This window comes from Electrona antarctica, assembly GCF_951216825.1.
Source record: "Electrona antarctica genome assembly, chromosome: 20".
Taxonomy (NCBI): Eukaryota; Metazoa; Chordata; class Actinopteri; order Myctophiformes; family Myctophidae; genus Electrona; species Electrona antarctica.
Window position 1 is genome coordinate 39,259,732 of NC_136801.1, and position 11,286 is coordinate 39,271,017.

An 11,286-nucleotide genomic window follows, 5' to 3' on the forward strand; every position below is an offset into this window, starting at 1 on the left:
TCTGTCCTCACAGCCTGTCTGTCTGTCCTCTCAGCCTGTCTGTCTGTCCTCACAGCCTGTCTGTCTGTCCTCACAGCCTGTCTGTCCTCACAGCCTGTCTGTCTGTCCTCACAGCCTGTCGGTCCTCACAGCCTGTCTGTCTGTCCTCACAGCCTGTCTGTCCTCACAGCCTGTCTGTCTGTCCTCACAGCCTGTCTGTCTGTCCTCACATGAATGACGCTGATCATCCTGACATGTCACCTTCCTGTTGTTCTCAGACAGAGAGAGGTCACAGTGTGCTGTGTTTGTGTCCAGAGTGAGACGCTGGAAATCTGATGAGAAAACAACACAGTACACATTAAATACATCATTCACTGACACACACACACACACACACACACACACACACACACACACACACACACACACACACACACACACACACACACACACACACACACACACACACACATGGGTCAATGTCTGTTTCACACAGACATTGACCATAATAATATGCAGGTCTTAACGAAGCCCTTTTTTCAATTTGACAAATTATTGATTAATAATTAATTTATTAGTGCATTAAAATTACCCATCCACTTACATGGGAAAATGTGAAAACTCACATCAAGTATTTTTCTCTCAGAAACCGTCGGAGCTACAGTCACAACACTTTGAGGGGAGGTTCATAATAATTATTAAAACTAATGTAATGAATAATTACATCTGTCGGCCTCATGGTGGCGCTATAACAGCCCACTTTAATTTCATCTGTGCGACTCAAAAAATAAATTTGGGAGTATCTGTGAGACTGTCCATAGTTTCTGTGCTGCATATCAAACTGGGGGCCTCATACTTTTCAAACGGGGGTCTGTGGGCTAATAAGTGTAAATGTTGTGGTCCTTGCCATGAACATATTTCCCTACCATGCATTTGTACGAATACTTTCATGCTATAGTGCTGTTTTTATTCATTAAAAAAACCACACAAATATATTATACAAGTTAAAATGAACGGCAATTAAAGATATTTATGGGGGGGGGGCAATATCTCACAACGGGTAAGGACTAGTAATAATAGTTAACTACTTGAACTCTAATGACCCTATTTTATAATAGTAATAATTCTAAAATATCAGATATCTTCAATGCAACATGTTGTGAGCTTGTAGATTGGATATTGTTTTGAGGGCGTAACAGACAGACAGACAGACTCACGTGTTGTAAGGAGTTGAGGTTTAGTCCAGTGTTCTCCTCCATGATTCACACTGTAGGAAGTAGAACAACAATGAATCAAGTCAAAACCTGCTTAATGTCTCACATCGGCCTGTCATTTTGTCATCATTCTCCCACAGACTCTGTCCAAACATCACACACATTGCTACACCATATCTCTGTGGTCATGTGATTAAGACGTGTCTCTCAGATATAGATAAGATTGGCTTCCATAGTTTGCAAATTGCAGGAGTGTCTCGTTTTGAACAAAATTACTCAAATAATGAACGCAGTGTCCGATAGCCTGTGGCCAGCCAGTTAAACATTCTACACTGCACTGACCAACATGGACACGGTCCTATAGTCTACTGACCAACATGGACACAGTCCTATAGTCTATACTGACCACCATGGACACAGTCCTATAGTCTACTGACCAACATGGACACAGTCCTATATAGTCTACTCACTTGACAGTCTCCAGGGCAGCAGACAGCTTCTTCAGAGCAGAGTATCCTAAGTGGCTGAAGTTCAAGTCCAGCTGTTTCAGCTGGGAGGAGGGGTTGGAGGTCACAGCTGAAGCCAGAGCAGAACAGCCTTCCTCTGTGACTCCACAGCCTGACAACCTGCAGAGAAATACACATTTAACAAAGTGCTGTTGATGTTCAAGTAGAGATCCACACAGATAGAACACACATTCTTTACCCCAGGATCTGCAGTCCACACACACTGTGCACTCTTCAGGACAGCAGAGAGCTGGAGCAGTTGTGATTCCTGCAGGCAGATGAAACTGAGGTCCAACTCTCTCAGATGGAGAAGATTAGAGCTGAGAGCTGAGAGCAGAACTTCAAATCCTGTCTGTGTGAAGGTACAGCCAGCAAGTCTGTAATTACACATGAAATATCTGGACTGAATATCAGAGGTTTGGAGTAAAGACCCCAAGAGATGGAAAGAGAAGGCAGGAATAATGTGAAGTAAATCATCTTAACACTTGAATCCATGTTGTAGCCACGCTTAATCTGAATATTCAAACAGGAAGCTAACTGACATGAAACAGGAAGCTAACTGACAGGAAACCGGAAGCTAACTGACATGAAACAGGAAGCTAACTGACAGGAACCAGGAAGCTAACTGACATGAAACAGGAAGCTAACTGACATGAAACAGGTAGCAACAAATTCAACAAACTGACTGAGAGGACAGACAGACAGGCAGGCAGGCAGGCAGGCAGACAGGCAGGCAGGCAGACAGGCAGGCAGGCAGACAGACAGACAGACAGACAGACAGACAGACAGACAGACAGACAGACAGACAACGTTACCAGGTATAAACCAGTAGATGGTAATTAATTAGTTATTAAGAAAGTACACGTATTGCATAATTATTACATCACTTCAAGACGTGACGAAATTAAACTGTATTGTGTAACTGGATGCGATAATCCCCTAGCAGCCATGATGGATCACTTATTGTAGTTACTGTACCGTAGCATTGATAATGATAATCCCCTAGCAGCCATGATGGATCACATATTGTAGTTACTGTACCGTAGCATTGATAATGATAATCCCCTAGCAGCCATGATGGATCACATATTGTAGTTACTGTACCGTAGCATTGATAATGATAATCCCCTAGCAGCCATGATGGATCACATATTGTAGTTACTGTACTGTAGCATTGATAATGATAATCCCCTAGCAGCCATGATGGATCACATATTGCAGTTACTGTACCGTAGAATTGATAATGATAATCCCCTAGCAGCCATGATGGATCACATATTGTAGTTACTGTACTGTAGCATTGATAATGATAATCCCCTAGCAGCCATGATGGATCACATATTGTAGTTACTGTACTGTAGCATTGATAATGATAATCCCCTAGCAGCCATGATGGATCACATATTGTAGTTACTGTACTGTAGCATTGTGATGTGAGAGTGTGAACTAGACAACACAAACTCTGACCATATTATTATTCTAATCAGTGTGGGATACCATCAGTGGCGTGCACAGATAGACACTAGGGGGTGCTAGAGCACCCCCTGCCCTGTTGGCAATGTGCCCTTTTGAAAAAAAAAAAGTTTTTCTTTATTTTTTGTGTACAGTGTACACTGTACAGTATGTGGACCATGGTGACATTGATCGATTCTTGATAAAAAGCTTCTAATATATTATTTAGGCCCCACAATCTATAAATCTCACACTATTAAGGCAACCGGACGGTTCCACGCGCTGCACAAGGTGCCCTTTTTTTCACTTGAGCACCTGCCCCTCTAAATGTCTGTGCACGCCACTGGATATGATGTCAACTTTATTCACACTGTTGTTATTAGAATTAAACAATACATAATAAAACAGAACTAATAATAATCTGACCTCAGTATCTCCAGTTGACAGTTTGGACTCTTCAATGCAGCAGAGAGCAGGTCCATGGATGGATCCGTTATGGGATTATAACTGATGTCCAATTCTCTCAGATGTGAAGGACTAGAGCTGAGAGCTGAAGCCACAACCTCATATAATGGCTCTGTGAGGCCACGGCCAACAAGTCTGAAAATGTAGATTATGTAAAATCATTGATTAGCGGATTAGAATTAGATCAAGTTAATGTTAATGAAAAAGTGTAATTTAAAGTGTAATTTAAATGTACAAAATCCACAAATCTCACAAAAATAGGTATGGCTGGTGTTTATCCCGTCTATGGGTTTATCCACACTAGTGAGAGAGCTAAGGGGACTAAATTAAAGTGTCTATGGTTCATCCACACTAGTGAGAGAGCTAAGGGGACTAAATTAAAGTGTCTATGGTTCATCCATACTAGTGTAGAGAGCTAAGGGGACTAAATTAAAGTGTCTATGGTTTATCCACACTAGTGAGAGAGCTAAGGGGACTAAATTAAAGTGTCTATGGTTTTTCCACACTAGTGAGAGAGCTAAGGGGACTAAATTAAAGTGTCTATGGTTTATCCACACTAGTGAGAGAGCTAAGGGGACTAAATTAAAGTGTCTATGGTTTATCCACACTAGTGAGAGAGCTAAGGGGACTAAATTAAATTTATTACTTAATATAATAAAGTTACTAGTTACTTATTACTTTACTTATTACTTTTTTCTCTCGCCTCCAGTAATTGCATATTTTGTCCCCAAAAGTCTTACTTTGCATTTTCAACTCTATTCTGCAGTGTTTATTTAACTCTAAAAAGTGTACTGTATAGTGTATACATGATGTACGATGATGGGTCCATTTGTATTAAATGAACACTAAGACTTTTACTGTGTATGAATTCATTAATTACAGTCTAAATGAAAACCACACCTGGGCAAAAGATAATGAAACACAATCTTTGAACAACTTCTGTTGTTTATTAAAGCAAACAAATGCTATAGCTGCTTTAAAAAATATATAAATTGGTCACAAAAAATAAACAAAGTGCTATAGGGCAATGTCAACTTGACTGAAATAAACGACACAATGTAAAACAGCAGCAAATGTATGCAGTAGTTTTATCATGTAGTTTTATCACGTAGTTTTATCCTGTAGTTTTATCATGTAGTTTTATCATGAAGTTTTATCATGTAGTTTTATCATGTAGTTTTATCATGTAGTTTTATCATGTAGTTTGTAAAGCGGATCAGCAGTCTGCAAAGCAACTTGACCCCTATCCAGTCTACCATTATAAATAAACACTCAAACCCACAGTTCCACCAAGGCTCGTGAAAATAGTAATAATATTACTTTTGGAAAAAAGTAAATGTAATATTATTACTCAAAATGTGAAAGTAGTTAAGTTACTGAAAGTAGTATATTACTTAAGTTACTTGACAACACAACCGTTTTGCCCACTCAATTCATAATTAACGTTCCAATTTTGGAACTCAGGCTCATGGACTAAAAACCAAAAAGAACTGAACCGGTTCCCATTGGGAACCAACCGGTGGAAAAGGGGCCATTGTGAGCTTGTAGATAGGCTAATTTTCAAATGGCCGAAATGTACAGGGCTGAAGTGTTTAATGTATGTTGTTGCGACCGCAAGTCGCATTTACTATGAAAACGTGCAGTTCTCAACAGGCCCGAAAATTAAGGCCCGGCCCTACCTGGGCCCTCTCATCAAACCCGGTACACTCAAGACACCGCCCCCGCTGCATATATGGAGCTGACCTGTTCAGACATTCCATATGTTGATACATTGTGAGCTTGTAGATCTGCTATTTTCAAATGGCCGAAATGTATATAGGGCTGAAGTGCTTAGTGTATATGTTTTGTAGTACACGAAAGTACAGTACTTGAAGTAAATGTACTTAGTTACTTTACACCACTTCTGTCTAGAATGCTTGGTCTGGTGACTGTCACATTCCATGGTGAATTTGATTGAGTCAATACAACTGTTGAGATACCGTTGAAAACAAAGCAAGAGGATCACAATTGTTGTCACAATGTCTTGCAATCGCTGTATCTTACAATGTGCGAGGGCTGCGAGTTGGCCACAGTGTCAGTGAAACTGATGAATCACGCCGTATTGTCGTGGACAAACTGTTGGAGAGTTGAGTTGTGATGTTCTGTGTGTCCAGCTGGAGACATTCCTGCAGGGCTGAACGAGACCTGGAATAGGTCTGAACTCGATCCACCGGGCGAATCCACCACCAATCTGTGTTCTAAACCCTAAAGCAGTGGTTTTCAGTGGTTTTTGTATCAAGGCCCATTATTTATCCATCATCTGAGCCACCAGTTGATGACATTTAGCCTCTCAGACCCAAAACGAAAGAATATTTTGTTTTTGTTGGATAATATATGTGCTGTATTGATATCGGTACAATAGGAGAGACAACGGGCAAACGATCAAAAGGATCAGAGGATTCTAGGGGGAGTTGCCACTGTGCGGAACAAAAAGTATGACCAGTTGGTTATCGTGATTAGATAGGGAGTTGACTGGGCTATTGGGATAAGTGTAATGGTAAAAAGTGAATCATTGTGAGTGCCTATACTCCGTATGAGTGCTATCAAAAGGATGAGTATCTCGTTTCATTTTGTTTTTTATTCAGGATAATCCTTCCACCTGCATCTATGTTGTCGGTGCAATTCATGCTAATGTAACTGATGTCTTTATTTGGTTTCATCTAGCAAGACACTTTTTACCTGAGAATAGTTATACTTGTCAGTGAGGTTGGAACACTACTTCAGGGGTTGATCACTGCCTTTGTACAATGGCTGACCACATACCCCCTTTTGTGTGATGTTAAATACAGGCAATTTCCAACTGTGCAAGAAAGATCTTGATAATTATTTGAATCATTCAGATGCCTTGCTGGCCTGGGTGGTGGTAATACAGTTCCAAAAGAACCTGTACGGATCTATTGTGGAGTCTGTGTATCTCCACTGGCAGAACTCTCTTTAAGGCTTCTAAATCCTAATAGTTTTCTGAAAAACCCATGTTTCTACCTAACTGTATGTCAGTTGTGCTCAACCTTTTTCATGTCAAGGACCCCCAGAATTATCTCTATTGGGCCACGGACCCCCATCTCAAAATATGTTGTTCCAGAGACCCTCCAGAAGCAAAGGTTTGAGATAAAAATGTTCGCTCTGAAAGAATATATATTCCAAATTTGTGCCACATTTTCACGATTTTTCAAAAATAGCTAAAGAATAGCATAATGCTTAAAACACCAACAGGGGTTCCTGTTCAGAATGGATTAAACACAGGGCAAAGGTGGCTAATGCTAAGCCAGGGTGGAATTAGCCTGGCTAATAAGCCAGACTAATATCACACAACACTGTCGCGGTATATCAGTCTGGGCTGGCTCCACTTGGATTTCATTTCCCGGGGAACATTTTCTCTTTGACGCAATTGGTCAGAGCTACTGTCAGTCAAAGGTCTCAAGCATTGAACGTCACTGCACCAAAGCCCGCCTATATTGCATACCGTGTCCCGATTGGTCCGACCTGTTCTCTGCTGTAGGAAAGAGGCGTGCTACTGAGCCTCGCCAGACCGTAATCCGCTGGTAGGCAACTTTTTTTTGCCAACGGCTGATTCGGTCTGGTTTATTAACCAGGCTAGGGTGGAATGGCCACGTTGAAGAGCTCCATGCAGAGGCTATAGAAATGCTTTTAAAATATGGGCAGAGGCAGGCAAAGAAAAAGGAAAAAAGCACTAATGCCCTTCGTTATATCAAAAGAAATGTGGTCAGATTATCTGGCAAGGAAGGTTGCATAAGAATAATGTAAAAGGTGCCTGGGCCGTGGCTCAGCGGTCCAGGCACCTTGGCCGGTAGCCCGAGCCTGGCAGTGTGCCGCGGGCTCGACTCCTGATCCCGACGGCCTTTACTGTATGTCACTCTAACCCCCCCTAAGTTAGGGGGATAATAAGCCCTGTGGTCCTGACAATATAATACGGAAAATCAAATGAAATAAGAGAAAATGCTTTTTCATTTTCAGGTCATTAATGCATTTCTTGAGACAAAAATAAATCTAAAATGCAATAGCATTTACATTTAATCTACAGATGTGTTAATGACCTGAAAATGAAAAAGCATTTATCTTATTTCAATTGACATTTCGTATTTGCCATTTCATTTGAATTTTGGCAGCTTTGAACATCTTAAATGTGTTAAAAAAAGTGTTTCTTTAAAGTAAATTCCTCCTGTCGATCAGATTATACTAAGATCCCCTGACCTTAGTGCCAGTCATTAAAGTAGGTAAGCTAAACAGCTCAGATAATTATAGGCCTAGCCTTATAGCCAACATTTTGTCCAAGGTTATGGAGAAATGGAGTAGACTTAACCAATTTGGCATAAAATGTAAGCAAGACACAGATATACGTGTACATGTGTATTTCTTCGCTTAAAGAAATTGTAGATAAATACAATAGACAAATCTTGGTCATCGTTAGTCCATATAGCTGGTCTTCAACAGCGAGTACATGTATGCTCACAGTACGGTGCTGACTTTGATATCAAATACAATGCTAAAAGGAGTAAGATGATGATTGTACGAAGCAGGGAAGACAGACAATAACCTTTCTTGGCTTCTATCTCTCTGGTTCTGTCCTTAGTGTCTGCAGTGAGATATAATCTTTGGGCCATATAGCCATACAGTATCTCAAATTACCTCTGATGACAAGGACATACAGGTATTTAGACAGTGGCGTAAGCTGTATGCTCAAGGAAACATGCTGTGTTGAAAATGTAACATGTGCTCAGTAGCGGTGAAGATTTCACTTTTTAAATCTTTCTGTATACCTCGGTATACTGCCCACCTGTGGTGTCACTACAAACAAGCCAGTACAGACGATGGACTGTGGCTTATAATGAGTAGTGACTGCATGAGCTCCAGTGCAAGCCAGCTGAGCTGTTTGTCAGTGCTGTGCTATATGCAATCTTATGGAAATGGATTGTTCTTAATCTTGAGTAGCTCTACTGTACATACATACCGATGTTGAAACCAACCCATGAAATGATTTGCATGGTCAATTTGTACACCACCACCACCACCACAATGTATACAAAGTTTGGTGCCAAACAGTCCAGCAGTTCATCTCCTTATTTCTACATACTGAGAGACAGATACACAGGCAGACAGATAAAGATCCTGGAATTCTTTTTAGATAGATATCGAGATGTTTCTCAACGACCTATTTGACCAGGTCTTAAGACATTTTAACCTCATTATCTTCTCCAGAAGATTCTTATCCATCGTCTGGAGGCCAAAGGTGATCTTCACAGATGTGCAGGCTCTCTTCTGTCTGAGAAGATCACACTTTCATTATTTTTAGTGTAATTAATTAAAGCGGGTTAATGTGGTATCTGAAAATACAACTTTAAAGACATTCTTAAGTGTGTGTCTTGGCTTTTCCTTTGTCTTTTTCTTTTTCGTTCTTTTTTTTTTTTTTTTTACTGATGTCATCATTCTTGTTTGTTTCCATTCAGATCTTTAAATGTCACTGACATGCAAACAGTGGTGAAAATAAAACTACTTGCATGTTTTACATAAGTAAAAGTATCAATGCTTGCAATGTAGAAGTACTTGAGGGAATGTTAAAAAGAAAAAAAAACCTTAAAGATACTTAAAGTACCAAAAGTAGAAAGTACTCACTATGCAGAATGTCTGCATAGTGCATGTTTTCAGATGTATGAAAAATATTTTGAAAATAGCCGACATGTATACAGGGCTGAAGTGGTTAATGTATGTTTTGTCATAATAATCAAAGTAATTAGTAACTAAAGTTTTCAAATGTAGTGTACAACATTTGCCTCTGAGATGTAGTAGAGTAGAAGTAAAAGTATTGGAAATTGGAGATACTTAAGTAAAGTACAAATACCTCAAAATTGTACTTAAGTGCCGTACTTAAGTAAATGTACTTAGTTACTTTCCACCACTGTATGCATATTGCTTCTGTGGACATGTATGGATTTACTCTTTGTTAAACACCCTGAGTACAGAATGCTGTTTTGAAAAGGTGACTGGAAATTGTGTTGCTAAATATGTTAACATTTGATAACATGCTTATTTTTCTACTTACATAAATCATAGTTATCAATCATGCACATGCAAGAGGACTCCTCCTGGATACCTACTGCACCGTCCTATGGCCAAAAGTGTAATTTTATTATTCTGCACAGCCTTCCACCAGCCTATAGCTTGCATTTGAATATAGACCAAAGTGATAGAGCTAATAGTTTATGTTCTCATATTATATTTCAATTGTATGAATTGCTTCCCCGTATTCCATATTTGGACACACATCTTCTTACAGACGCTGGGAACTAAGTCCAGCCCATTCTCCCATTGACTGAGGGCGGATCCGAAGCTTAGGCTGCAGGTTTTGGGGGTGGTCTCTCCTCCTATAAATGAGAAGGGAGAATGCTCAGATGTTAGAGTCTCTCTCTCCACCACAGGAGAACTGCCACTACTGCTGCTGACTTCTGTCCCTGGCATCCACTTCACCACTTCCATCTGCTCTCAACAAGTCGCCAGACCAAGTCACTCCCAAAGGATTCCGAACTGTAAGTCATCACAATCTCTCATGCTTTTCTCACTCTATACTCTATTTGTATGCCATTGTACTGTATGGCACATGGAAAACCAAGAAGGAAAACTTATTTTAAGCCTATGTCTATAATGTCATGTCATACAGAAACCCATCTTCCACTGACATATTGTGAGGCAGATTTTTTTAAAGCAAGATCAAAAATATATATATTTGATTTTTATTATCGCCAGAATGATGGCTTCCATTATCACATTGTAACTTTTCAGCAATAGAAAGCCTGCAGTTTCTATTAGCTTGTATTCGACCATCGATGATGTCACTGGAAGTATATGGGCTCCATTTCGTCATCCCTAAACTTCTTTGCCTTTTTAAAAAAAAACTATTTTGCAAAACATTTTTGAATAGTTAAAACAGTCTACAAGCTCACAACGTGTCAATGTAGATTGGCTAACTGCCCACAGCCCTCCTATAGACACTGACTGAGTAGGGGAAAAAGTGCCATTTTATCATGAACATTAGTGAAGACCAATTATATGAAGATAGGTTGAAAAGTGGTGAAGTTGTCCTTTAAGTAAAGTAATATTGCAGGCAGAAACATTTTGTGGGTTATTTTTTGCACATTAAAGCTTGCTATCGCTATGACCATGTATAGTTCCTTAAATAACACTATATAATGCATAACAGTGAATATAATGCATTCAATTAATATGATGTATATGATAATTATAGTACAATATGATCCTGGGACTGCTCAGCAATCATAAATGATGAAACTTGACCTTAAAAGTCAGAATGAAATGCTTAAAACTCTGTTACGATTACAGTTATAAACCATTATGACTATTTATCAGTGCATATTACTGAATTAGGCTATACTGTGTTATTGCAGATTATAATGCATGCAGTAATACTTTGCAACATTCTAGACATGGGCTCCACAAAGACTATATAGCATTTTAATGTGCATTATTATGTGCATTATTACCAATTATTAGGATTATTACCAATCAAGTAGACTATACAGGGGGAAAAAATGTGTTTAATATGATTAATCAGTGATTTTCTTGTCTCCAGTTGAGGCAATGGTGTATAATAATAATAA

The 11,286-nt window shown here is 39.4% G+C and overlaps 1 long non-coding RNA gene across 1 annotated transcript; it reads right to left on the reverse strand.

Moving 5' to 3' along the window:
- Positions 1–220: 220 nt before the first annotated feature.
- On the reverse strand, positions 221–1,894 carry LOC306913372. The gene is made up of 3 exons (XR_013788523.1): positions 1,664–1,894; positions 1,197–1,246; positions 221–311 (listed from the first exon to the last, which is right to left on the reverse strand). It is a non-coding gene; the product is annotated as an uncharacterized lncRNA (long non-coding RNA).
- Between the last annotated feature and the right edge of the window lie 9,392 nt (positions 1,895–11,286).